The 27,448-nt window shown below is 35.9% G+C and overlaps 1 protein-coding gene across 21 annotated transcripts in view; it reads right to left on the bottom strand.

Moving 5' to 3' along the window:
• The window catches only part of GALNT13 (polypeptide N-acetylgalactosaminyltransferase 13), a 943,716-nt gene that overhangs the window by 79,410 nt on the left and 836,858 nt on the right, over window positions 1-27,448 (bottom strand). The window lies entirely within an intron of this gene.

Genomic DNA, 27,448 nt, shown 5'->3' with positions numbered 1-27,448 from the left:
AAAGGAAGAGAAGCGAAAAGCAAAGGAGAAAAGGAAAGATATAAACATCTGAATGCAGAGTTCCAAAGAATAGCAAGAAGAGATAAGAAAGCCTTCTTCAACGATCAATGCAAAGAAATAGAAGAAAACAACAGAATGGGAAGGACTAGAGATCTCTTCAAGAAAATCAGGGATACCAAAGGAACATTTCATGCAAAGATGGGCTCAATAAAGGACAGAAATGGTGTGGACCTAACAGAAGCATAAGATATTAAGAAGAGATGGCAAGAATACACAGAAGAACTGTACAAAAAAAGATCTTCACGACCCAGATAATCACGATGGTGTGCTCACTCACCTAGAGCCAGACATCCTGGAACGTGAAGTCAAGTGGGCCTTAGAAAGCATCACTACGAACAAAGCTAGTGGAGGTGATGGCATTCCAATTGAGCTATTCCAAATCCTGAAAGATGATGCTGTGAAAGTGCTGCACTCAATATGCCAGCAAATTTGGAAAATTCAGCAGTGGCCACAGGACTGGAAAAGGTCAGTTTTCATTCCAATCCCAAAGAAAGGCAATGCCAAAGAATGCTCAAACTACCGCACAATTGCACTCATCTCACATGCTAGTAAAGTAATGCTCAAAATTCTCCAAGTCAGGCTTCAGTAATATGTGAACCGTGAACTTCCTGATGTTCAAGGTGGTTTTAGAAAAGGCAGAGGAACCAGAGATCAAATTGCCAACATCCGCTGGATCATCGAAAAAGCAAGAGAGTTCCAGAAAAACATCTATTTCTGCTTTATTGACTATGCCAAAGCCTTTGACTGTGTGGATCACAATAAATTGTGAAAATTCTGAAAGACATGGGCATACCAGACCACCTGACCTGCCTCTTGAGAAACCGGTATGCAGGTCAGGAAGCAACAGTTAGAACTGGCCATGGAACAACAGACTGGTTCCAAAAAGGAAAAGGAGTACGTCAAGGCTGTGTATTGTCACCCTGTTTATTTAACTTATATGCAGAGCATATCATGATAAATGCTGGACTGGAAGAAACACAAGCTGGAATCAAGATTGCTGGGAGAAATATCAATAACCTCAGATATGCAGATGACACCACCCTTAGGGCAGAAAGTGAAGAGGAACTAAAAAGCCTCTTGATGAAAGTGAAAAGAGGAGAGTGAAAAAGTTGGCTTACAGCTCAACATTCAGAAAATGAAGATCATGGCATCTGGTCCCATCACTTCATGGCAAATAGATGGGGAAACAGTGGAAACAGTGTCAGACTTTATTTTTCTGGGCTCCAAAATCACTACAGATGGTGACTGCAGCCATGAAATTAAAAGACGCTTACTCCTTGAAAGGAAAGTTATGACCAACCTAGATAGCATATTCAAAAGCAGAGACATTACTTTGCCAACAAAGGTTCGTCTAGTCAAGGCTATGGTTTTTCCTGTGGTCAAGTATGGATGTGAGAATTGGACTGTGAAGAAAGCTGAGCACCGAAGAATTGATGGTTTTGAACTGTGGTGTTGGAGAAGACTCTTGAGAGTCCCTTGGACTGCAAGGACATCCAACCAGTCCATTCTGAAGGAGAATAGCCCTGGGATTTCTTTGGAAGGAATGATGCTAAAGCTGAAAATCCAGTACTTTGGCCACCTCATGCGAAGAGTTGACTCATTGGAAAAGACTCTGATGCTGGGAGGGATTGGGGGCAGGAGGAGAAGGGGACAACAGAGGATGAGATGGCTGGATGGCATCACTGACTCGATGGACGTGAGTCTGAGTGAACTCCGGGAGTTGGTGATGGACAGGGAGGCCTGGCGTGCTGGGATTCATGACGTCACAATGAGTCAAACACGACTGAGTGACTGATCTGATCTGATGCCCTTTCAGTGAGAAGCATAGCATACATCACTTCTAAGTCTTCTCAGAATAGTACTCCTGCAGGTATCATTTAAGACCTCTATCCAACATTTTTCTAACCCCAAATTACTAGGAAAATGAATTTGAAGCTCCACACATCTCTGCACTTTACATTTTCCTCTCAGGTTTGTGCATTATGGTGATTTTGACACATGTCACACAAGAAAAACCACAAATTCCATAATTACGGTTTTTCACTTAAGAAGATACAGTAATAATAACAGTGGAAATTCAGATTAAAAGAAGAAAAATTGTTCTAAAAGAAGATGTCTATTTTTGTTTTGAAATTAAAATTATAAAAATATTCTCAACTTCCACTGTCAATAAATTTCCCTCTTCTGTTTTGAACTACTATAAATGAGTGAGCTGAAAAGGCTACAGGAGAATCATTAGTTACCTCTGGGACACTGTGCACTCTTACTGTGGAGCAACCCAAGACAAAAATTTCAATAAGCATGAGTTTGACTTATGATTTGGGTGAAAGGTAGAGTAACATATTGCTCTTGGATTTCCTACGCAGTATTTATCTTCTTCTAGCACCAACCGTGTCAAAGACTTGACAGTGAAAGCAAACCAAAGTTTATTGCATACATAGGATACAGTTCACAAACCAGACAACACTGCTTAATAGGAGAATTTCTCAGCAGTTACTGAGGAAGGGCAACATTCAGTAATGATGAAAACAGGCCGTGTGTGTCAGCTGTACTATTGTGATTTTAAAATATTCTTCTACATTATAGTCTAGTACTCTATAACACAGAGAATTCTAACATGCCTCTCTTTTTCAGAGTTTTGTATTTTTCTTAGGATGTCATCGATCTGAGTCTATATTACCATTTAATTCAACAAACCCTCTGGGACCATAATGGGACCAAATGGGCAGCTCCAGGAGAAGGAAGAATGCCAACATTTTGAAAGGAATAGCATGTGTTTAATGTAGTTATTTCCTGGTGAGGGTTTGATTTTTCTAGGGGAAAGAAAAGCATTTTGAATCATATCATAGCTATGGTATTCAAATATACAAACTGAAGAATATCAGGAGTGTTTCTTAAGTTATAAATAAACTTGCAAATGTTGATTTAAGTATCTCACATTATTTCTCCTGTCTTCTGCCTTTGATTATTGCGAAAAGGTTAAAACGTCAAAAATCACTGATCAAAAAATAAAAGTGGTAGTTCCTGAAAACTCTGGGGGGAAAAAAATGCAGCAAAAACTTACTGATTTACGATTGTATAAAACCACAAACCATGACTGAAAGTCGCTCAGTCGTGTCCAACTCTTTGCAACCCCATGGTCTATACAATCCATGGAATTCTCCAGGCCAGAATCCTGGACTGGGTAGCCTTTTCCTTCTCCAGGGGATCTTCCCAACCCAGGGATCGAACCTAGGTCTCCCGCATTGCAGGCAGATTCTTTGCCAGCTGAGCCAGAAGGGAAGCCCATAAAACCACAAGTTTGCATCAAAATTATAACTGAGGTAGAACTGACCTTCCATTGACCTTTCCAGAAAGCTAACTGGACTCACATGAAGTAGCACAGCTGATAAATGAAAGAGCTCTCATTGGAACCTATGTCTCTTCCACTTCAGTGGTTTTTTTTTTTTTTTTTCCTTCATCCAGTGTGTTTTCATTGTTTCTCTCTCTATGTTATATACTGTGCTCTGTGATAGAAATAAAGTGTTGAACAAAAACTATATCACAGTTTCTTCCTTCATAACTTAATCAGTAGTTAATCAGGTAACCTACACAAATGAAAATTACCAAATGTAAACTACAAATTGTTTCTCAGAGATGGTCAAGGTATAAAAACACAGAATAGGCAGCTGATCCACTGGCGTAAAGAAGAGAGGAGAGGTAAGGAGGCTTCTCCAAGGAAGAAAGCATTGAGCTAAAATGGTAATGAATTATGGATGAGATGAGACAGTGAATTGGGTTGGTGTTACACAAAATGCCATCTGGTTTTATTTTTTAGGAACACTTGGGGGGGGAAATTGTTTTTCTTTGGCTACTACCAAGGGTGAGTCATTTCTTTATTTCATAATTATTTTCTGGGACAAACATCCTCTGAGATGGCCCTGACTGTCCATACTTCCTGTAATTCAGGCCACTGTGTGGTCCCTCTTCCTTGAGCATGGGAAGAATCTGTGACTTGCTTCTAACCAAGAGAATAGACAAAGGTGAAGGGATTTCACTAAGGTGACAGTGTTGCATTAAGACTGTAACTTAGTATCTTGCTAGCATATTTCCCATTGTCTCTCTCCCTATTGGCTTTGGTAAATTAAGCTGCCTTGTAAGCTACAACATGCACTCTCTAGATGGAGAAGACCACATGGCATGAAACTGCTGGCAAAACCAGCAAGGAACTGCACCTCTCTCTCTGACTACCTGCCAGGAATTAAATTCTGACAATCGTGTGAACTTGGAGGCAGATCCTTCCCTGCTTGGGCCTTGAGATGAGACAGAACCCTGATTTGTTGACTGTAGCCATGAGTAGGGCACCCCATTAGGCCTTACCCAGACTGTTGACCCACAGGACATGTGAGATAATAAAATATGTATGGTTTTAAGCCACTAGGTTTGTGGTAATTTTTTACACATCAATAGATAACTAGTCTATTGCCCTTTTGAGTTGTTTCAGACTGTTTGAAGTATCTTCTTTTTGACATGGCATTAAGTCCTCTAACATTTTATAAAAATTTCCTAGAAGATTAAATATTGTGAAATTATTTAGATCATCATTTACTTCTTAATATATACTGTCAAAAAGTCTTTTAAAGTTGAAAATTTGGAAGTATCAATACATGATCCATTTAGGAAATATATAAAGGAAGATATTCTATCATTATTTTTCTGTAATGTCATACTGTAGTCTAAAAAGTATTAGGTTGAAAACTAGACCAAGAGAGATTTAAATTACTAATTTCAGTACTGAATGTGTTAATGATCCACCTGAGTATGAATTCCAGTCCATCACATACTAGCCATATGAACTTGAATAAACTACTTTACTTGTGTAAGGTTCAGTGGAAATAATAATTGTAACCACCAAATTATTGTGAAAAAAATGAGGTATTGTATGCAAAGTACACTGGCACAATTGTCAAAAAATTATAAATGCCTTTTGTTCATTTATATAAACTATGCAGTCAAGTATTTTATAATCTAATAACACATTACAGTCTCATTTCACTTTTTGAAATTTTAGATAAGAGTGAGAAATATTTTAAAATATAATTAAATCTTTCTGCTGGCTCGAAAAAAATTTAGAGCAATTTTTAGTGATTTGAGTCATGGATTAAGATTTTTGCTACTTCAGATAACAGTCATTAGGACTGTTTTATTAATAGTTTCACAGGGCTCACCAGTCTTAATCCATTTAATCTTTTTTATGTAGTCCTCAATCTTGTATTTTTTCCTTCTTACCTAGTGTTTTTACTGAGTTAAGAAGTACTCTGCAAGGCCGTATTACCAAATTCACAAATTTTTAAGAATATTAAAAGTGTATGGTTATTAAATGGTAAAATTATAGACTTCTGTTTGACAATAAACCAAGCTGTTTCCAACATTTACAGAATAAAGACACTACAGGACTTGAGTAATAGTAGGTAATTAAATACTATTTAGTAGTTATTAACACATCAGTATGCTTTTACATTTAATATCTATTTCAAGTTTCTTTCAGAAATATGAGAATCCAACAGTCTTCTAAGAAACTGAAAAGTGGGAGAATATTGGCAATGTTAATAGACCAAAGATGAATTACTTTAAAATTATTTGCACTAAAGCAGTGTTTTAACTTCACTCACAGCTTCATAACTCATGTTTCTACCCTTAAAGATGGTTAATAGTAACATCAACAAAAAATTAAGAACATGTTCTCAAACCTTGTTAATAAAAATCCAATTTAAAGCTTTTTTAAAAAGGAGGAAAAGCTACATGGAATTTTGGATGGTGGGTTTATTTTATTAGGACATTCTGTTAGTCCTTAGCCAATACAACATATGTTTTATTATCATGCATAAATACAGATTTTTTCAACTGTCCTACCAAGATGGGCAAATGACTAAAATTTAGGTGGTTTTCAAAAGAAAAATGTTGCTGATTTAGTTTTGTTTTCTGCTTTAAAAGAGCTAGGTATCATCTATTAAATATACATTATATATTTCCAGCCACATATTACATGCTCTGTGAAATTACTGCTGCTATTATAGTCCCATTTTACATAGCATAATAAATCTTCATAAAACTGGGCATTTATCATTCTTTTAAAAATCAAAATTTATCAAATTTTAAGTGCAGAGAGAAGATTCTTAATTATGTAAGACAATGTAAAGATATGAAAGAATGGTACATATCAATGGTTAATCAAAGAAAAATTCTGATTTTGTAATACAGAACTTTAAATAATACCTTTCTAATACAAGAAATCATTGCAACCAACCTGCCCCTTGCACTGTTTAACATAAAAAAGGAAATACAATTTTCATGCATGTGTAAACTATATTAGATTAGGAATCTACAAAAGAGAAGCTGAATGATAGTTTTGAAGTACTGAATATGTTAATGGTCCACCTGAGTATGAATTCCAGTCCTTCACATACTAGCCATATGAGCTTGAATAAACTACTTGTGTAAGTTTTAGTGCAAATAATAATTGTAACTAATTCATAGAATTATTGTGAAAAAATAAGATATTGTCTACAAAGTAGAGGTTTGAGTTAGTGTCAGGCCCTCTTATTAGAAGGAAGTTCATGAAGAAGCCATTCTCTGTAACATAAAATATTAGTTATATACACACTTCTAGATTATCTCAAGAGAATACATATCTCAGATCATTCATAATATAGCCCCAGAAGAGTACAGTATCATTTGGAACAAATAATTTTAATCTGAACATTGATCAGGTTAGCAGAGAAACCTGTTTTGATCTCTGTCAGCCTTTTGGATAACAAAGAATAGGATTCTCTTACAGAGAATTGGTACTCCCTGTCAGTTCCCTGGACAGGAAACTGGAGGTGAGATGGTCCTTGGATCTGAAATTTGAGTAGTCTACTTGGCTTCAAGGGTACTCCCAGATTATGGGGTTCATGTGCACCTGGTCACAAGGAGGTAGGTCAGCTAAAAAGGGATGTTGAAAGGCTGACGTGTCCTCAGAGACCCCTGAGCTTTGTTCCAGCAAGAGGCCACTGTGCCAGGATGCTCATATCACTACAGTTTCTCTGTGAGGCCTGTCTTGACTACCCTATCTAAAATAGCATGACCATTCCACCTAGTTCCCTTTCATTATCTACTGATACCTTTAGCTGCTATCATAATCACACATACTACTTATGTATCTCATTTATTGTTTGTCTTCAGGCTACAAGGTAAGCTCATAAAGATAAGATTTTTGTCTGTTTCATGTGCATCGACATCCCCAGGACCTAGAAGAAAGCCTGGTGTATATTAAATAATGAATGTTATGTGAATGCGTGAATGAACTATTACTTTTAAGTCAGATGAACTACTTCTATATGACTTTTTATTTTCTTTATAAGATTTCCTTTAAATAATTTAAGGTTAATGTACAGACTAAGGTTGTAAAGTGATTCTTCCTTTATTGTTAAATTTAGAGGGTCTGGACTTGATTTTTTAGTGGACTAACTGCAAAGAAATGACCTCTCAATCAAATGCCAAGAAATCTTCTACTTTAAAAAATAAAAAATTCCCAAAATCAATCAACATTTGAGTGACAGATATATGAAAAGGTTGGTCACAGAAAGATAATGAACAGAACCCAGAAAACTCAAAATGAGGAAAATACACAAAGGTAAAACAGATCCTTACTAAAGAGAAACTATTATCACATCATTTTATAATTTAATATCTGTTACATATACTTAAGCTAACATGTATGTAAACATAAACTGTTTACATCACCTGTTATTCCCAGCAAATCATTGCACTGTCATCAAAAGTCCTACTTTAGGAAATCTTGCAGGTACACTTAACAACTTCATATCTTGATTGGTTAGGTCCTCACATTCTAGTATAGTCCAGATTGTGGTGCTAAGAGTTTTCAAAATGAAGTCTATCACAACCCTAACAGAATTCTACTTTACCAAAATATATTCTTTTCTAGGTGTGAAATTATATTCACTAATTTAGACAGGAAGGAGTTAGTTAAAACCATAGAGAATCCATCTGGGAATTCTTAGACATTTGTTGTAGCTTAGGAGACACAACTTAAGATTTTTCTGCTTTATTTCTTCAATCTAGCCTCATGCAATCATAAAAAACCCACAGATCTGTCTTAGATATCTATGAGTTTGAAGTAAAAAAATTATCATTTTAAAATTTTATTTTACATGTAATGGCCATAGTTATATACAGATATTCACCTCCTGATTCTTGCGCACTTTCATTCATTGTAAAAGATCTTCAGTATGATTGTGACATAAGACCAGACACCCCAAAGTTATGCTGCACCCACATCTGCATTCTATTAATTTGTTTTAAATAAAAGCTTTAAACACTTACATTCTTTTTAAGAATCCAACTCTACTGAGGAAAAAAATGACCTCTTTGTACTGACTTAGTGAAAGACTACAGAAAAGAAGTAGTAAATAAATTATCTTAAACTGTATATATATCCTCTAGTGTGCTTCAAAATAGGTCCCCAAAAGAACCCTGCTATTGTCTAACTGGGTAATGCAACATATGAGCAAGATGATGTCATTAAGTAGCATTAACTGAACTCAGAGTGAAAGTGAAGTCACTCAGTCATGTCTGACTCTTTGCGACCCCGTGGACTGTAGCCTACCAAGCTCCTCTGTCCATGGGGTTCTTCAGGCAAGAATACTGGAGTGGGTTGCCATTTCCTTTTCAGAGTAGGGGCACTTTAATGAAGACGAGATTTGCTCATGAAAAGATGATTTTTAGAAATGAAAAAAAGTGAAGTGACCATCTGTATAAAAACACACCTCATTTTTTATAATCATCTTGACATTGCAGGAAAAGTTATTTTATAATGTATTTTCTCAGTAAATAAAACTTTGTTGAATACACTACTGCTCTATATCACTTTTTCCAAATGAAAAGCAAGGCAAGTTATATATTCCTTTTGATTGCTTTGTGGGACATAAAAGTGGGGTTTATGTTTTGTAAATCTGAATGTGTTCATTAACCAATCGATTCTTGAAATAAAATGCCATTTAAAAGAATTATGAAGCCTCTAAGTAGACATGTCAGGTTATGCATTACCAACAACAAAAGAAAATCTACTGTGAACTCTCAAACTGTTACTCAAAGAATCCAGTAGATGGAAGCCTTTCCCTTTTAAAACTCAAACTGCTTCCAGAGCATGCAGTTTGGATTTGCCATTCCTGCTGAAAGAGTAGCTGGAAATAGCTGGGGAAAAAAACACTTGCTCTCCTGAGAGCATATCAGAAAGACCACAATTTACCTGTTTTGTAAGTGGTTTGAAAATTGCATTATCAAAGTCAAGTTGTTTTGACCCCTATGAGGTGAACGAGAAAGGAAAGAATAAATAAATTGTTGACCCCTGAAGCCAGGCTCTCGGTGGTTGCAATTTTGTCTGTCTTCCTGCATTACTGTCCACATTCTTGTTGCCCTTTCTCAGTGACACATTCCTTAGGCTAGTGGTTACATCTGTTTCCTTACATTAGAGTTCTTTGGAGCAATCATCAGATAAGCAGAAAAAGACATTCTGAATTAGGCTTTGAGGAATGAGCAAAGGATTCTCCTGAAGGGTGAGGCTCACTTGCATGGCCGCCCTCTTTATGGCCTCTTTCTTTCCCTTGTGTTTCAGATGGTAAAGAATCTGCTTGCTGTGCAGGAGACCTGGGTTCAATTCCTGGGTTGGGAAGATCCCATGAAGAGAATGGCTACCCACTCCAGTATTCCTGCCTGGAAAATCCCATGGACAGAGGAACCTGGTGGGCTACAGTTCATGGGGTCTCAAAGAATCGGACATGACTGAGTGACTAACACTTTCACTTTTCTGCCTCTTAAACGGTCACCTCTGCCTTCTTTCCAGATTCCTGAGCATTATCTCTGAGAACATCCATAGATTATCCTTACACTTGACTGTCCAGGGAATGAATGATTGTATTCTAAAGAACTGATCAGATTTAATCATTAAGTGAATTAAATCAAGATTAGTCTATTAGATTGGTTATTTAGTTCTCTGTCTCTTTGAAAGATGGGCTTCACAGGTGACTTAGTGGTAAAAGAATCTGCCTGCCTCTGCAGGAGCCACAGGAGATGGGGGTTTGATCCCTGGGTAGGTAAGTCCCCTGGAGGAGGAAATGGCAACCCACTCCAGTATTCTTGCCAATAATCCCATGGACAGGAGACCCTGGCAGGCTACAGTCCATGGGGTTTCAAAGACTCAGATGTGACTGAGCATGCACATCTGCTCTTTGAAAGAGAATAAAAGCTAGGGCAGTTTAAAAAATATGGGTTTAGGGCATTCCCATTTATAGTCTGAGTATTTTTTTACAGTTCAAATCTCAATATGGAATTTGGCATAAAAGAACACAATTTTCTTTAATTCTAAAAGATGCAATGGGATGGTGTTCTCATTTTTATAAATTGAAGCAATGAAACTGTGGCAGTCTGTGCAAGGGCAGGGCAGCCAGGACATTGACATCAACAGCACCCTCTGTTCACTGAATTGCATTACAATTAAGTACTGGGTCCTCCACTTGTGTTTGTTAACTCAGTTTTGACATTTACAGTTAAGCTTTAATTTAGTGCCTTATCTTTGGTAATGGCTTCTAACAGCTTTAACTGCTCATCACTTTTCCTTGTACTAATAAGCAAGTCATCAGTTCATGTCTCACTGAAAACTGATTTAACCATCTCCTATATACATTTAAGGACAGAAAGGCAATAAATATACTGAATTAAGACTTGAAAAGCAACAACTATAACAACTTCCCTGTGTTAATAGTATGTAAGTGTTCTTTCTTTAGCAGGAAGACATCTGGGTAAACTATTTGGTTGTTGTTTGCCCAATACTGGGGCTTCACCATGTATCTAGATGGTTCATGACAATACAGTTAAATATTATTCCAATTTGCAAAATGGAGGATTTCATCTAGCAGAGCCTAAATTTCTGTCCTGCACAAGTACTAAGGAAGAAGGAAAGAGGAAAAGTGGGGAGGAGGCCAGAAATGAAGATAATACTCTGATATAATTGGTGAACTGTCTCAGCCGACAAGTTGGGAGGAGCAACTCACAAAAAGTTTCGAGGAGCTGGAAATGGCAACCCACTCCAGTGTTCTTGCCTGGAGAATCCCAGGGATGGCAGAGCCTGGTGAGCTGCCGTCTCTGGGGTCGCACAGAGTCGGACACGACTGAAGCGACTTAGCAGCAGCAGCTTAAGTGGACACTGCTATAACCCCACTACTTAAGAGACCAAAAATGGCACTCGGGTGTATGAAATCTGACTTAAACAAAACAACTGATACATAAATCACACAGGGCTCTGAATATCTTTGTTCTTACTCACACTCCATTTATAAATCCTTAAAAGTCATCAAAGCAATGCTCCTACCACACTTGTAAACCACTACTACAAGGCCAAAGTGAGATTTATACCGAAGATGGAAAAGCATTTGATGTTACCACTCTTGTGTTCAAAACTAATTTTGTGTCTTTGACTCAGCTCTTTTGTAAGAAAAAGCAAGCTTTAAAAAATTAAATTGAAAAATTTAAACACAGGATGCTTGTTTATTTTAAAAGCAGGTATTTCTTGTTTTTTTGATGGCAGTCTTTCCGACAGGTGTGAGACATTATCTCATTGTGATTTTGATTTGTATTTCCCTGATGATTAGTTGAATCTTTTCATGTGCCTGTTGGCCATATCTGGTATGCTTCTCTGGGGAAATGTCTATCTAGGTTTTCTGCTCATATTTTGATAGGGTTATTTACTTTTTGATATTAAGCTGTATGAGCTACTTGTATGTTTTAGAAGTTAAGCTTTTGTTGGTCACACTATTTGTAAATATTTTCTCCCAGTCTGTAGACTGTATTTTTGTGTACCGTTTCCATTGCTGTGCAAAAACTTCTAAGTTTAATTAGGTCCTGTTTATTTATTTTTCCTTTTGCTGCCCCTCCTTGAGGATACAGACTATAAAATTATTGCTAAGACAGATGTCAAAAAGCATACTGCTTATGTTTTCTTCTAGGTGTTTTACTGTTTCTTACACTTAAGTCTTTCATCCATTTTGATTTTATGCATGTATACAGTATAAGAAAATGTTCTAGTTTCATTCTTTTACAGGTAGCTGTCCAGTTTCCGCAACACTAATCATTGAAGAGACTGTCTTTCCCCCAGTATGTATTATTGAATCCTTTGTCATAGACTAATTAACCACATATGTAGGTTTATTTCTGGACTCCCTGTTTTGTTCCATCGATCTATGTGTCTGCTTTCATCCCTATATAACACTTCTTTGATTACTGTAACTTGAACCGTAGTACACTGTTGCTGGGAATGTAAATTGTGCAGACACTATGGAAATCAGTATGAAGGACCCTCAAAAAATTAAAACTAGAACTATCACATGATCCAGGAATTCTACCTCTGGGTATTTATCTGAAGAAAATGAAAACACTTATACGAAAAAATATGTACCCCTGTGTTCACTGCAGCATTATTTACAACAGCCATAATATGGAAGAAACCTAAGTGCCCACTGACAGATGAATATATAAAGAAGATGTGGTGTGTGTATACACACACACACACACACACACATATATATACAACAGAATACTGCTCAGCCATAAAAAAGAATGAAATCTTGCCATTTGTGACAACATGGAAAGAACTGAAGGATATCATGCCTAGTGAAATAAGTCAGACATAGAAAGGAAAATACCATGTATTTTCACTTACATATGGAAAATAAAAAACAAAACAAAAAATATAATAAAACAGAAAGAGACTCAGATACAGAGAACAAACTAATAGTTATCAGAGGAAAAAGAGGTGGGAAGAAGCACAAAATAAATGAAAAGGATTAAGAGGTACAGAATACCAGTTATGAATAAGCAATAGGATGTAATATACCATACAGGGGATACAGTCAATATTTTATAATAACTTTGTATGGTATGTTTTCTATAAAAATATCAAATCACTACATTGTATACCTGAAACTAACATAATATTGTAAGTCAACTGTACTTCAATAAATAAAATACAAAATAGGTATTGTTTTTATATAAGATTTTGAAGAAAAATAAATCTAATGAGGAAGCTCTGTTCTATCTCTTATTATCTTTGTGATCTTCAACAAGGAATATGACTTTTGGGACATTATTTTTTAGTAAATTGGGAGGAAGTAACTGGATTAAATGATTTTTATAATACCATTTAGGCTTTGAATTATACAGATGTAGATAGAATCAAAGAAAGGGGCAGAAATATTCTGGTGTTATTCAGATTCAAGTCTCAATTTAAATTGTGAGGACTTACATATAATACAACTTCAATTTTGTCATGTCATTCCTGTGTTTAGTTTGACTACTAAAATAGCTAATTCAATGATTTTTTCCCTTTTTAATTAGTATGTTTTCTCATGTATTATGCCAGATGTCTTAGTCTCAGCACTAGCATCTGGTAATAAATTATAATTGGTGAAGCTGTATCATAAACTGAGGAATTCTTTTTGCACAGTATTCATTTTTCATAATGTTTTCATGGCGCTAATTGATTTTGGCATTAAAATACTTTTTAAAACTAAATGTTTTGACTTTTTAAAACTAAAATTCAATTTTAGTTTATCTTAGTTCCTAGAAATAGTATTCTTTAAAAAAGCTCTAAGATATTTTTAGACATATATTAATGTTTATATGAACGATAGACTCTTTTATTTTAACATTGAAAAGGAATAAAACGTGTGACTCTTTATAACATTTTTATGATTTGATTCCACTTATAAAAGTCATTACCTTTTTTTAACATGGAGAAATGTATATTCATTGTGCCAAGTTTTAGTGGAATCTATGGAAAGAAAGGATATAAAGAAAATATACAGAAAAGAAAGAATGAAGTCATAATAATCAAGAATCCCACTACCCAAAGTGAACAAAATGAGAAATATTTTATCATATTTCTTTTTAGTATTTATCATCTATATGCTTTTCATCTAGCTGAAAATCTATGGTATTTTGCATTTTTGGTTTTATTTTATTTTGTTTCCAAGGAAATTTCCTAATAAAATACACTGTAAATATTTCAATGTCTGCATGATAATCTATCAAATATAACATCATTTAGATACTCAGATCCCTACTGTTGTCAGATCTTATCTTGAACATTATTACAAATGACACTGTGAAAAATACATTTGTGAATAGATATTTGCATGAATTTTGCAATAACCTCTTCTTAATAGGGCTTCAGAGGAGATGGTGAATTCTTCCATACCCTAAGATCTTGAGATGAAATTTCAAGATTATTAGTTTGGGATGGGGAACACATGAGAAATAAAGGAATAAATTAAAAAAAAAAAAAAAGATTATTAGTTTGAGCAAATTCTATTCTCCTCCCTAAACAAACCAAGTTATTGTGACAATAAAGCCTCACTCAATTTGATGACTCTTGGAAATTTTGAATCAAACCATCCAGTTTATATAAATCCAAGTAATTTTTTTATAAACTGAAAAAAGGCTTATTTGTTTTTTATAAAGCCATTAATCTTCCGAATCTTTACAAAGATGTCTGGACCAAAAAGTAGCCTATTGTATCTGCCAATTTTGATGAAAGCACCTCTTCTTTCCTAATTTATCAAATTTGATTTTAGCAAATGGATTTTCATTCTTGTTTTATGTGTTTGGGTGAAGTAGAAGCTCAAGCATATGCTCTTAAACTCTGAAAAACTTTGTACTGAATAAATTGTTCAGTCCTTTTTAACTAAGTATGGGATAGATGAATGTTTATGTTTTATACCCAGGCTCTTGATCATAAAGACCCCAAAAGATTAATGTTTCTATGGTAAATTAATATTTATCCAAAGAACTAATATGTATGAAAGCTATCTTTTAAAATTATTTTTTAAAAGATATTAAAATTTCAGACAGCTTTTAAAATTGCTTTTGAGAAAGCATTTTGTTTTTTAAATTAAGGACTTGTTTCATGCCTTTTCCCCACTCGGGATCAGACTAGAGCTACAAATCGAGTAAATGCATTCCTCCAGTGATAGGAATGAAAATATCTACTCCTGCTAAGAGAAGATAAGATACTTGAAATTATACAATTCCTGTCCCCTCTGGCCTCCTCAAGGACTTTGCTCTTGCTATTATTTATCTTTACCCTGAATCATCAATTTGTCCCTCTTTACTAGATCTTCTCATGAATACTTAAATATCCTCCAGTATTTCTGATTAAAAAAATAGTCAAAACTAAAATAATAACAAAAACAAATACTTTCTTGCCACACTGTCAACTTTCTGCTCTCTCACACACACAAAAGAACAACTCCAAAAACATTTTTTGATAAAGGTAATTCACAGTGCTGGCAGCATATTAGAATTATCTGGGAATTCTTTAAAAATACTCACAGCTCCTAAAAATACTTCCAAGGTCCTCCATCTCCCTCCCAGAGGCTCTTTTATGATTGATTTGAGATTAGTCTGGTCTGAGATCAGGTACTGGAAATTTCTGGAGTTCAACAGGTGATTCTAAGGTGACTCGGTTTGAAAAATGGGTCTAGATTCTGTTTGCAATCCCACACTTCCCATTCCATCTTCAGTCTTCTCAGAAGATTTCCTACAATAGCACTGCACTGAAAGTAAGCAAGGTTAGTTGCCCACTAGCCCACTACCAAATATAATAGTCACTATTTGCCCTCACTTTATGTTCTCAGCAGCATTCCAGGCAAGTGATTATTCTCTTTCTGCCAGCTAATCTTTTCTTAGAGTCTACAAACCACACTTTTCTGGCCTTGTTTCTATCTTAACAACAGCCCTAGATTCTCTTTGGTGCCTCCTCTTAGGCTTGCCTTCAATGCATTGCTATGTCCTGAGATTAAATTCTGAGACTCTGTTTTAATCTAAACTTTCTCATAAGTAATCTCATTGAGTGCAATGGATTTAAACGCTATACATATGCAGGTGACACTCAAAGTGTTAACATTAATCTTAATAATGCAAGAATTGAGTCCAACTGTCTATTTGACACTTACACTTGAATACCTAGGAGGGACCTCAACATATCCAAGACAAAACTCCAGATTCAGCCCTCCCGAACCTGAAACTGATCTTTGTCCAATCTCTCCTTCTTAGCAAATGGCACCTCCAACCACCCAGTAGATCATAACTAAATTAATATAGAAAACTTTACTTTTGTTTTTCCTACTGCTCCTCTCCATCCAGTTACCAAACCCTGTTGACTACCCCTGTGACATATATTAATTCAGATCACTTACACCCTCCTCCTTACTGTGCCAGTTGAAGCTACCATCAGTTCTTTATGAAAGTAGCCTTCACACTGATTTTCTCGGTTATTCTCTTTCCTCTGTACTTTCAATATTCTACAGAGCCACCACAGTAATTTTTCAAAAATGTCAGTCAGACTTTAATATGCTTAACAAATCCTCCAATGAGTTCCCATCACTTAGGATAAAAGCAAACTTCTTAGAATAATCTAGAAGGCCCTACATGACCAAGTCCCTTTCTACCTCTCCACCTATGTTATATCAATCCCTCCCTCACTAATTATGCCTCACTAGCTGCTACAGGCTGATGACTCCCCCAATTCATAAGTTCACATTCTAACCTCAAATATGACTATCCTAAAGATGTCTGTGTTAGTCACTCAGTCATATCTGACTCATTGCGACCTCATGGACTGTAGCTTGCCAGGTTACTCTGTCCATGGGATTCTCCAGGCCAGACTACTGGAGTGGGCTGCCATTCCCTTCTCCAGGGGATATTTCTGACCCAGGGATCAAACCTGGGTCTTTTGCATTGCAAGCAGATTCTTTACGGACTGAGGTACCAGGGAAGCCTGTTCTGAAGATACAGCCTTTAGAATATCATTAATGTTAGGCAGGTCATTAATGTGTAGTCCTAATCCAATAGGGATTATAATCTTACAGATTTTATAAGAAGAGGAAGAGAGAGACAGAGGGGGAGAGCTCACCACGCACCCACAAAGAGGTTTAGAGCACACGGCAAGATGGCCGCTGCCACCAGCCGAGAGAAAAGGCCTCAGCATGGAAGCTATCTTGCTGACACCTTTATCTTAGAGCACTCAGCCTCTCGAACTGTGAGAAAATAAATTTCTGGTGTTTAAGCCACCCAGTCTATAGTTTTCTTTTATGGCAGACTGAGAAAACTAAGACAAATTCTATTATTTTTCCTCAGAAATATCAAACTCATCCTTATCTAAGGGTTTTGCACTTTGTCTCCTGCCATAAACATTCTCTCCCAGATTGCTGTATGGTGGCACCTATTCATTAGTTAAACACCACTTTCACTGAGAAGTCTTCTTGAACCATTCAACCAAAAGCAGCTATCTCCTCTAATTGCTCTTAACATTATTTTCTCAACAGCACTTTGTCTTTGAAACTGTCCTGTTTATTTTCTTACTTGTAAATTATTCATCTACTCCAGTAAATTTGAACTCTATGAAAGCTGAAACTGTGTCTAGCCTGTTCACTAAATGCATCACTAGCATTTAAAACAATGTCTAGTATATAGTAGTAGCTTAATAGATAATTGTTGAATGAGTAAATATCTGGAGCACAAACCAAAAATTAATAAAGCCAAAAGGCCTTATTAAAAAGGAGACAAATTCCATGATCTGGAAAATATTCAAGTGATCTGAAAGAGCTATCTGAGGTATTGATACAGTGTTGGCAAAGGTGTAATAATTACACAGAGGTCATTGACTTTCTTTCCTGAGAGCTGGCACTGACTGGATACAAATTTTGTATAGTCCTTATATACCTGCTTTTTAAATAGTTTTCACAAATTGCAGGCATATATGTATTATGAATTCCTTTCACTTAAGGAAACTGAAACTCTTATCAGTGAACCTTAACCTAAGGTACTAGTAAGGAAGCAGGATTTAGCGTGGTCTGTTTAATAAGTGTGTGCTCTCTGAACAGTGCCAGGTCACCTCTCTCAAAGTCCCTTTTCGATACAACTAGACACAATATTATCTGAAAGAAACTCAGTCTCAAGCATTTAGGGTTCCCCAAGGAAACATTGGCCTTGGATAAATTAAATACAACTCTCAAGAAAGTAAACTTGGTGGCCTTTTAAAGTCTTCACCAGATATTCTACAATTCTAGAACACAATGGAACATTCACCTGATCAATTGAGTACTGATTCCAAACAGCAAGATCTGCCCTTAAATGGAAGTGAAAGAAAATGGTAGCCCTGTAGCATCTTGTTGTCCTCATCTCTTACTAGCTTCCAGAAAGTTGTGGGGAATTTCCTGGATGTTACACTGAAGTTATAATGAAAATAGGCGACGTTTATTGAGCATTTCTTCTGTCCCAAGCCCTGTTCCTATAATTGCATCATGTGTTACCTCTATTTTAGTAATGAGAAAACTGAGGTTCAGAGAAATCAACTAACTGTGAACCATCCAACAACAAAGGAATGAGGGAAACATGAGTCAAGATGACAAATCTGACTTCAGAGTTGTGGCTCCTGTAGCCTCCACTTTAGGCCAACTCAATCCATCTCCTTGACTCTGATTAGCAAAATACTGCAAAGTTAAAACTCAGTAAGTTTTTACTCCACAATGAAAACATGAAGTATTGTAATGTCAGGGAAATATCTGACTGAATGTCCTTCACAGAAGAATTTTTTTCACTCCACATGAGCAGGACCCATGATTCCTTAAGAAAAAGATAGGTCTGCACTGGTTAACCACTCACCCAGGGAGGGCTGTGCTAGTTTCTCAGTATTGGCAGGGATTTCTATGTTGTGACCGGCTTTTCTGAGCAAACTGGCTTTTTTTATCATCTAATCTCCTATGGAAACAAGCTCTTATTAAAAATATCAGACAAAAAATTCATGTAGGCTTCTTATCAAGAAGTAATAATATGCTGTGGTAGCAAATGTGTGAGATTTTTCATCAGAGCCAGAAATATTTTGTCACACATGTTATACAACTTATTACCCATTGAATTTTCTTGTAATCAAAATGAATTCATAAGAGACAGACACAAATAGTTCATTCTAGGAGGAAAAAAACCCAAACATCCACATTTCAAAATTCATTCTTTCCCCAAACTCAGTCTTCCCTATCTGTATTACTGGCCTTTTGACTACTACAAGCTACTATTTCTCATTTTTTATTCAACCACATTTCAGAAAATATTATGAGAAACTCTATTATCATACATTTTCATGCTTTACTATTGAACTTTCTTTTTATCCCCCAGTATTTCCATTTCCCATGACAGATGTTTTCATCCTTAAATGCTTTTGTTCCATAATTATTCTACTTTGAGCAATTTTTTATCCACACTTGTCATTTAAAAATGTTTCTGGATCATCTCTACCCTTTCTGCTCTTGCTTTATCAATAGAGAAAATGACAAGGTCCTAAAAACTCAGGCTTATTTTTTCATTAAAATAGAAGTTATAGCCTCTAGATTGTTTTGCAGTCAGGACTGACATTATTCATATTTGCAATAGAAATCAGAAAACTTTATTTTTCAAACTATGCAGGTTGGAAAAACAGTCAATTTCATTGTTATTTTTTACTCTTAAAATTATAAATAATGGAATTGCATATCAGGTTAAAAAAAACAATGCTGACCTTTGGGTTCAAAGAGTAAACCTTCTTCACAATCTGCTGGTAACCAGCTAGTGTTATCAGGAAAGCTTACTAACTACTTGGTTGAGGACACAAGGAACCAGCTGTGTGTAACTAGTGGCTAACAGATTCATGCTTTCTGTTGGATGACTCATTTCTGGACCTTTTATCTACATTATCCGTTCCTTTCCTTAACTTTCTTTTAACTTCTTAAGATTTTCTTTCTTTTTTTTTTTTTTGGTGTGCAGCTTGTGGGATATTAGTTCCTCAGCCAGATATTGAACCTGAGCCTTTAGCAGTGAGCAGAGTCCTAACGACTGGACCAACAGGGAATTTCTGCTATTTTTCTATTTCTCTATTTCCAGGAACCACATTCAGATTCTGGGTGGAGAGGTTTGATATGGTTAATTTCCGTTTCTTTGCATCTATGAAGGTTCTTAAAGTCTTGAACTCCTTTGTTGCCTGCCAGTAAGCAGAATGCTCTTGCTTAGATTTGCATCACTGGTGTTTTATCTCTTCATTCATTTAAACCTCCCTTGTTTCAAAACCAGGAACTTTCCAAACTATTTAAAGCAAATTCTATTTCTACCCCATTGTGGAAATTTCAATTAAAAAACAAAGCTCATTTCTTCATTTTAATTGCCTTCAAACACTTTCTTTAATTGATTGATATGTTTCTCTTTGAATTGCAACATGTTGCCTTCCATTCTTTTAGGATTCTATCTTTCTGTCTTTAATTTTCTTAATGTGTATTTTTAATGGTAATCTCTAAAACTAGAGGTTACACCACTAATGAATAACAACAACAGCAATCATTTATTGAGATTTCACTACGTTCCAACCTTTGTGGTGAAATCACCTTATATATATATATCTATATATACACACACACACATACACACATACTGGTTCATTTAATCTTTTCAAATCTTTGTGATAAAATTTTCTTAATTTTATATATAAAAAAGCTGAATATGAAAAGGCAATATTTCCTTCTGAAAGTAATATAACTAATAACTGATTGGAGTCTGATTCTAAAGGTGAATGTTCCGACCTGTACTCTTCACTACTTTATTATGAGTCCTCCAAAAATATAGTCATAAATTCTATTTGCAGACCAAATCAACTTTGGATTCTATTATGTAATTTGGTTATGGATACCCAGGATTTAAGAAAGATACCACAGTACCTATGGTACCTCGATAATTGAAGCTAAAAGATAGCAGCAATGAAATTCATTCTTCTCAGTTTCCAACAAGACATCAGGGAAAGAGTACTCCACACAATTTCTTTATTTACATCACCCATAATCCAAACTAATCAGTCCCCACATGCTTGCTTTCAATATTTGACCCAGTTTAGGGTTCCTGCACCTTTAGTGACATCTAGGAAGTGACTCACGTATGACTGTTTGACCTCAGTTTGGCCTTCCTTTTCTTGGGTAACTATTCTCTCCTCCTTTCCTCCCTGGTAACTTCCTTTCACACGTTGGTCACTGTTCACCCCAGTCTCTTTCCATCTGCCCTTGTTTGCTATGTCCTATGTTTCCATCTCCCTATGTCCTTTACAGATCACCGTGATTTGCCCCTGATAATTTTCACTTGATTAACCCTGCTCAGAAGTCTTGATATAACAAATTTTGAAAATTAGTATTGATTTGGAGCAGATTTGAATTTAACAGCTTAATTCATTGTACTTGTCATCCTGTTAGCCAAAAAGAAGAGATGTCAGTTCGTTTACCCAGTCTTCCTACAAGGTTCTGGTAGTCAGAATCATATTCCTGTTTTTAGTATATGAACCTAGAATGACTTTTGTCTGAAGCTATGCATGTATGACAGGCATGGGGTTCATGATTGAATTCTGTTATATATATATATATATAATTTGTATATATATTTCTATAGAGAGAGACAGGCACACACATATATACAAATTATTATGCAGTACTTTCTAAACTATATATTTAGATAAACACACAATTTTTGAAATCTTTTTTTTTTTTAAGAAGGCAGGAGCCATACTTTCAAAAAATAAATATAATTAGTTCATTCTTGGTAACTGGGACACTTTTTGATGGGTAGGGAAGAAAAAAAATAAAGAAAAGACTAACCTTGGCTGTGATATGCTGCAAAATTCTTCCTAATGGCTTTGGCATAAATTAATGTTAAATGATGTATGTGCACACAATCAGGAAATATTTCATGTATTATTAATTAAGATTAATCACAGGAACACATCAACAGACTTTAGTTCTTGTTGATGTTATTTCTTAAGTACTCTAGTAGAAAGGATAAAAGCATTTGATGACTGTCTGTAGCACTGACTTTACAGTAATGGACATGGGTCTAGATCTCTTCACCAAGACTATACTAGATCAGTTTTCTCTAGAGAAAAATACTCATTCTTTCCATTGAAGACTTCCTTCAGAAGATTTGGGTACAAAAGGGGTTCCTTTTTATAGCGATAGTTCCCTCAGTGTAGTAAATAAGACTGTTTTGCCAGCCGATCAATCTAATTACACATATTGAGTGTCTAACAGGAAAGAACATGGGGGATGGAATCCTAGGTCTATGGCTATTCCTACCTGTTCTGAGTAAAACCAGTGAGAATGTCAAGTCTTGGTCCATTTACAGGATGATCTTGTCACAGTAGTCCACATCACTTTATGAAACTGATTTTTGTACCCTCAACCTTAACTTTATTAGGAAAACTTATCCTTTCAAATTATTTGGTATGAGAGTCTTTATAGAGCACAAATGAGCCTGAAGGGACTTGGTGTGATACACATAGTGCTTTCTAACATAAGTTCAACATTTTTTGTTCTCTTTTCTAAATATTTTAAGCTTATACAGAGAACAATTTTTTTTTCTATTTTTAAATAATGTATAGTTGTGTTTTTGGGTTTGTTTAAATTGAAGGTTATAGAGGAAATGATTATATGAAAACTATTTGTTTATATCCAACAATTGATCGGATTATGTAAAGAACATGCCCATTCTTGTATTTCCAGAACCTAATATAATAACAAACTTGACAAAGGCATTTAGTGAATGGAGTAAATAGATAAATAGAGCTTCGATTAATTTACTGATTTTACCCACTCAAGAAGAAAAAAGCAGTAGACTAGGAAAATCACCCCAGCTGAATGGGATTCTATTTCTTATATGTAAAATAAGGGGCATTGAATTAAATAATCTAGGAGCTACAAAATTTCCACTTATATTTTTGCAGAAAATATAAAAATGAAAATGTACATAAAAAAGGTAAGATAATAATCCTTAATAGTCAGAAGAAAATGGATTAAAAGTTAATTTCTAAAACACATCATGAGAAAACATTTTAGGTGAGATCTGATTTCATTGGGCCCAAGGTAGTCTTTTCTAGGATATTACTTTGCTGCACTTTCTAATTGCTATCACACTATTCACATAGCCTTAGTGGAATTACTGGAAATGTTATGTTATCCCTTGAACCTTTAAGGCCACTCCTCCATAATCATCACATTTTGCTGATTTCCCACAGGAGAAGTGATATTGAAAAATATGTTAATGAATTATACAGTCAGGTTAAATGTCTTCTTGCTAACAAAGAGATTGTATTATTAATGCTCTCAGAACTGAGGTTAATTGAAAATTTATATTTTACTCAATGAGATAAAAAATTTAAATTACCTTTCTATAATTATGAGTTACAAATTATTTCTTTGTCTCTCAATGGAATATTGCTTGCTTACAAATAAGTATTCTGTTATCATTTGAATTCTGTAAAGATAGGAAACAGTTTCACACCTCTGTTTGCTCAATGTACTTTTCATTGTACTCCATTCAATACATAACCTGTGTGATTTTTAGCTTATGCTATTTGCAGCTCAAGGATAGTGAATTTTAAACGCTTTTCACATCAAAAAATAATTATTGAAAGGTAAATGATTGAGAGTATTTCACTTTTTAGACCCCCAGTTAGTTTTCTCTGATGGTTATAAAGGGATTGAAACTTTTATAGCAACCCACTGAGCAGTGCTCAAATGTGAATCCTTTGTAGATGGGATAAAGCATCTGGGTGATATTTTCAGATGAATAAAGACATTGACTTAAAAACACAATTGCATAAACATGATGTGTAAGGCACAGGTCTGCAGAGTCAATTCAACACTTCTATTTAACTGTAGTCTTTATCTTTTATATTTATTCTATAAGAGTTTCACATAAAAACTCCCTACAGACAAAGAATTTGCCCAACATTTAAATTTCAGGCTATAGACATAACCATTTCATTTCATCATGCTGCTCTTAGGTTTTTTTTTTCATATTTCAGAGTGCAGCTTAATTTTCTTTCATTATTATAATGGGTCAGAGTGTGCAGAACAGTGATGGCAGTGAAATTGCATTTTTAAGAAAAGGTTGTACAATTAGCTGATGGATGGATAGAACTATGGCTGGCAGAATCCTCACTAGGTCCATCACAGAAATCCATAAAATAAATGATCATTTACCCCCCACAAAAGATAAAACAAATGCCATAGACATAATTCAGAGTGCCGCTCCAAAGAAGCTGGAGGCAAGGCAACGTTTGAGAACATCTAAAGCATAACGGGAAGACAGGGATGAGGAAATAGTAATGATTCAAAATGGGCTGAACAGGTTGGACAAGCACACATCTGGCTTAGTAAGACTACTGGGTTTTTGACACAAAAGGATGACACAGCTAGAGAGTGTCAGAAAAAGAAAAACTGGATTCAGAAAACAGATCCATAATACTTGGCGAGAAAGCAAACAAATACAACAGAGAAACAAGCTTTGAATTCAGTTAAGCCTAAAAAATAGGGTTAAAGTGAAGTCAGACATCAAAATGAATACTGGACAATGACACTTTAAAAGCTGCATAATGGAATTTGGTACCCCATAAAACACACACAAATTTTGTGATTTACATATGTTACTGTGCTTCTACCACCCAACCCCACAGTACAAGGCGGTACAAGGAAGGACAATAAAGTTCTTATTTAGAGGTTGGAGATGGAATACAACAGGGGTGGAGGGAGGAGACCGTCAGGAAAATAGCACAAAACCCACAGCGGGCAGTGGAGTTAAATCCTGCTAGCTCAGTGATCTCCCAGCTTGATATTCCCAAACTGGGCCAAAACACAACTGTTGCCATCTAGCCAGCAATCTCCTATGGGGAAAAATCTGTTATAGGGAAACCTCAATTAATGCATTTAACATTTTTTAAGGACTTTAAAGGTTGACCAAAGCTAATTATTGAGCCAATAAAGTCTCCTCAGTCATGAAAATGAATATGGGGACAGGAATGGAATCTCTTTTTGAATGCAAAAGCTAGTTGGCTGCTGGTGGAGGATGTCTGAGAGGTGATTCATGCATTGCTAAGTGTAGCAGTTTTTGCGCCAGCACAAATCATCCTGGAATTAGTGCCTAAACCAGTAACCGATTGCTTGGCTCACAACTGTGAGACAGTAAGTAATCTCGCTGGGTTTAGCTGGGCTTTTCCCCTTCCTTTCTTTTCAGGTTCAAGTTCCCTCTTGTATTTGTGAGGAGCTGCTAGGTTGGTGGGGGCTGCTGGCTGATGATGATTTTGACTGTGGAGGCAGGGGGATAATAAGGCATCTCTCCATGTGTCTTTCAGAGAATCCAGTGGGCTAGAACTGGCTTCTCCTTGCATGGCAAGCCATCTCTTTTTCTGGAGGGAGAGAGGAAGTATTCAGTTCTCCTTAATTCTAAGTTCACAACTTACTCTATGTCACTTATGCCACAAAGGCAAAGTTATAAGACCAGTCTAGATTCAAGAGGTGGAAAATTAGATTGACTTTTGATGGGAAGGGAAGAATTTATGGTCATTTTTTTTTTTCCATCTCTCACAATGTATGTCAGAGTAGAAACTTCTAAGGACCACGCCAATCTTTTGTTTCTGTGAAAATCATGTGTCAGGTTTCTCTGTGGTCCCCCAGTTGTTTACCCATCCTCACTGCCTACTTTACTGCTTCTTTCCCGTTTCTGAAGTGATAGCCTAGTCAGTGTCAATTCCACGTGACTGGGCTTTTACCTTGAACCGCAAATAACTACATGGAATTTGGCAGTTAAGGAAATGTAACCATAAGAAATGGATCTAATTAGTTTTCCAAAAATAAATGGAGCCTTAGGGGGAGTACCAAAAGCTAAACTGTGAAGTCTTAGTAAAGTGAGAACTAAACTCAGGCCTGAGGTGTCACTACCCAAGGCTGAGGTGAGTAATGTTGATAAAGAGTCAGGTTTCAGGCTAAGAAATTAAGTGGATGTTGTTATTCTACTAATCAATACAGTATCATAATAATAATAAAGTGAATTTGTTAAGCAGTCACTCTGTGGCAAAAAGTAATCCAATCACTTTATATTCATTCTGAAGGCAATCTTGTAAGGAGGCACTTTAAAAAAATTTTTTTTTAATTAGTCAATTTATTTTATTTTATTTATTTTTTTTGGCATTTTATTTTATTTTATTTTGAATTTTATTTTCTTTTTTTTATTTATTTTTTTAAATTTTATTTTATTTTTAAACTTTACATAATTGTATTAGTTTTGCCAAATATCAAAATGAATCCACCACAGGTATACATGTGTTCCCCATCCTGAACCATCCTCCCTCCTCCCTCCCCATACCATCCCTCTGGGTCATCCCAGTGCACTAGCCCCAAGCATCCAGCATCGTGCATCGAACATGGACTGGCAACTCGTTTCATACATGATATTTTACATGTTTCAATGCCATTCTCCCAAATCTTCCCACCCTCTCCCTCTCCCACAGAGTCCATAAGTCTGTTCTATACATCAGTGTCTCTTTTGCTGTCTCGTACACAGGGTTATTGTTACCATCTTTCTAAATTCCATATATATGCGTTAGTATACTGTATTGGTGTTTTTCTTTCTGGCTTACTTCACTCTGTATAATAGGCTCCAGTTTCATCCACCTCATTAGAACTGATTCAAATGTATTCTTTTTAATGGCTGAGTAATACTCCATTGTGTATATGTACCACAGCTTTCTTATCCATTCATCTGCTGATGGACATCTAGGTTGCTTCTATGTCCTGGCTATTATAAACAGTGTTGCGATGAACATTGGGGTACACGTGTCTCTTTCCCTTCTGGTTTCCTCAGTGTGTATGCCCAGCAGTGGGATTGCTGGATCATAAGGCAGTTCTATTTCCAGTTTTTGAAGGAATCTCCACACTGTTCTCCATAGTGGCTGTACTAGTTTGCATTCCCACCAACAGTGTAAGAGGGTTCCCTTTTTTCCACACCCTCTCCAGCATTTATTATTTGTAGACTTTTGGATCACAGCCATTCTGACTGGTGTGAAATGGTACCTCATAGTAGTTTTGATTTGCATTTCTCTGATAATGAGTGATGTTGAGCATCTTTTCATGTGTTTGTTATAATTTCTTTACAATATTGTGGTGGTTTTTGCCATACATCTACATGAATCACCCTCAGGTGCACATATGTCTCCCCATATTGAACTCCCCTCCCACCTCCCTTCCCATTCCCTCCCCCTAGTTGTTCCAGAGGACCAGCTTTGAGTGCCCTGCTTCATGCATCAAACTTGCACTGGGTGACCTATTTTACATATGGTAATATACATGTTCCAATGCTATTCTCTCAAATCATCCCACCCTCCCCTTCTCCCACATAGTCCAAAAGGCTTCTCTTTACATCTGTGTCTCTTTTGCTGCCTTGCATTTAGGATCATGGTTAC

The sequence above is a fragment of the Bos grunniens genome, chromosome 2 (genome assembly GCF_055505025.1).
Source record: "Bos grunniens cultivar Pamir isolate PY7600 chromosome 2, Bosgru_T2T1.0, whole genome shotgun sequence".
NCBI lineage: Eukaryota > Metazoa > Chordata > Mammalia > Artiodactyla > Bovidae > Bos > Bos grunniens.
Note: the sequence above shows the minus strand (reverse complement) of the source record. Positions and strands in the feature narration are given on the sequence as shown.